The sequence below is a fragment of the Nannospalax galili genome, unplaced genomic scaffold (assembly GCF_000622305.1).
Source record: "Nannospalax galili isolate Female #2095 unplaced genomic scaffold, S.galili_v1.0 scaffold307, whole genome shotgun sequence".
NCBI classification, from domain to species: Eukaryota; Metazoa; Chordata; class Mammalia; order Rodentia; family Spalacidae; genus Nannospalax; species Nannospalax galili.
In genome coordinates, this window is record NW_008359625.1 from 6,537,132 (window position 1) to 6,540,085 (window position 2,954).

A 2,954-nucleotide genomic window follows, 5' to 3' on the forward strand; every position below is an offset into this window, starting at 1 on the left:
TCTCTGGGATTTGCTGGCCAGCTAGTCTAGGCAATCAGTGATCTCCAGGTTCAGTGAGGGATCCTATCTCAAAACTAAGGTAGAGAACAGTGGAGAAAGACCCTTACCATTGACTTTTGCCCCCCATACATACTCCCACACTCACAACTCCCCCATTTGAAAGTTCAGAGTAAGAAGCATAAAAATCAAGTGTATACAGTCATATTAATAATGAACATTTATTCAATGCCTATTACATGTTACTGACTGATTTAAAACTTGACTCAAATTATCTCACTTAATCCTGCCACAGTCCTTGTGCTAGAAGTGATTATCATCCTTAGTTTACAGATAGGAAAATAAGGCACAGATAGTCTAGATAACTTGCTTGTGGTCATAGAATGTAACTAATGTTTTAAACTGAGTCTGACTTTACGGCCCTTGTTTGTCTCCGTTTCCATGGCTTGATTTAGATGGGAGTCTTAGCCTGGTGCCTCTGAACACTTTCTTAGGGGCAGACTCTTTGGAAAAAAATGTATTCACCTGCTTAATTTTCCTGATTGAGTACTGAATGAGTAGTGTCAATCTTCTACACAACCCAATTTTAGTTCAAGAATTCAGATAGTGTAAGAGTTTTACTAAAATCTATGTCATGGGACTAGAGAGATGGCTCAGAGGTTAAGAGCACTGACTGCTCTTGCAGAGAGGACTCAGGTTCGATTCCCAGCACCCACATGGCAGATAACAACCGTCTGTAACTCCAGTTCCAGAGAATCTGACACCTTCTTCTGATCTTCGCAGGCATTGCATGACACAGGTGCACTTACACACATGCAGGCAATACACTTATACACATAAAAAAAAATAAAATTAAAAAATAAAATATGTTACTATTCAAACATGTATTTGAGAGAGTAAAAAATGGACATTTAACAGATGTAGGAACTCTTGGGTCTTGCTAGCTACACAGAAATTAATACATCAGATGCATTAAAGGTTCAGTGGAAAATGAGGTTATTATTTAAGGCATAGAATACAGAGTTGATGGCAGTACATTAATAGTTAAATTCTGAACACAGAAAGGCACCAGATACAAACCAAGTTCTAGGGCTTCCTCCCCCCCCTCCCCTCCCCCCTCTCCTCCTCCTCTCCTCATCTTCCTTCTTCTTCTTGCGACAAAGCAGCCACATTTCCCAGAACACTTGTCTTTACCAAGACCCTGGGATTTTCCCCTAATTTGCAAAGAGGGAGGATTTGATACTATATCTGCACATGCTTAGGATTCAGCTTTCATTTATTAGAGTCACAGTTTTATTTGTTTAAAATACAATAGAATACTCTTTTTTGTTTTTTCAGTGATGGGGATTGAACCCAGGGCCTCACACATGCTAAGCAGGTGCTTTACCATGGAGCTATACCACCAGCCCCAATTTTGTTTTAAAAATTAGTAGGCAACATTTACTGTCTTGGTCATCCATTATGCATTTTTTTTTCTGGGTTAGAATGCCTGGAATTTATATTTTTCTGAATTTCTTCAGGAGAACCATTTCTCTAAAACATCAATGAGGATTTTGGATTGGGTGGGAAATCCTTTCTTTCTCCAGAGATCGCATATATAACCAAGGTCTGACCAATCAGGAATAGGCAGGTTACAGAGAGCCACTCCGCGAGGAATCAGGGACTTATTCAGAAGGTGCTGAGAAAAAGGCATCTCTTCTTTGTTGGAACACCACCCCGAGCTGCAGGTGGAGAATGAGAATGAAGTCATTGGAATGAGAGAAGAGTGAGAGATGGAAAGAACCTGAGCCCTCATAACATCATTTGTGCCCCTGGTTCAAATCAAGCCCAGAAATCTTCTTAGGATTTTTCCCTCTCCTCTCCTTACCTCCCGCCCCATTCCCTTCTGTGCTGGTTAGTTTTTGTCTACTTGACACAAACTGTAGTCACCTGGGAAGAGGAAGGCTCAATTGAGGAATTTCCTCCATTGGCTTAGCCTTGACCATCTCTGTGATACATTTTCTTAATTGCCAATTAATTGATGTGGGAGGGCACAATCCATTGTGGGTATATGGGTAGTGCCTTCTCTGGGCAGGTGGGTCTGGGCTATATAATGAAAGGCAACTGAGCAAGCCAGGGCAACAACATTTCTCCATGATTTCTGCTTCAGTTCCTGCCTCTAGGTTCCTGTCTTGAGTTCCTGCCCTAATTTCACTCAATGATGGGATGTAACCTGGGGATTGTAAGATGAAATGGGCCCTTTCTTACCCAAGTTGTTTTGATTATGTGTTTATCACAACAACAGAAAGCTAACTAGAACAGAAATTGATACCAGGAATAGGGTATTGCTGTGACACAGCTGACTGTTGCTTTGGGGAGGATTGTGGAAGTGTTTGGAACTTTGGGCTAGAAAAGTCATTGAGTATGCAGAGTTTCCTGAGCTATTTTGTGGAAGCTTGAAAGGTAAGAGTAGTGAGAGAGATGAAGATGGAGATCTGGCTTGTGATGTTCCAGAGTGAAGTTTGAGAGTCTTTCAAGCACACCACCGGGGCTGTTTATGTGATATTTTGAATTAAGAATCTGTGACTTCTTGGGGCTGGAGAGATGGCTCAGCAGTTAAGAACACTGGTTGTTCTTGCAGAAGACCTGGGTTCAAATCCCAGCACCCACATGGCAGCTAACAACTGACTGTACCTCCAGTCCCAGGGGATCTGTCCCAGGGGCTCTGATAGCCTCTTCTGATGGCCACAGGCATTTCACGACATGGGTGCACTTATCTACATGTAGGTAATACGTGCATACACATAAAATAATAAAAGTTAAAAAAAAAGAATCTGTGGCTTCTGGTTAGCTGGGGCTGAAGAATCAGCTGTGATTTATAAGAGACTAGGACCATTGAAGTAAAACCTTTGTTTTACTGGGACAATGGAAGCTTGTTAGCTGAGGCTGAAAAATCAACTATGATTAACAAGAGACCA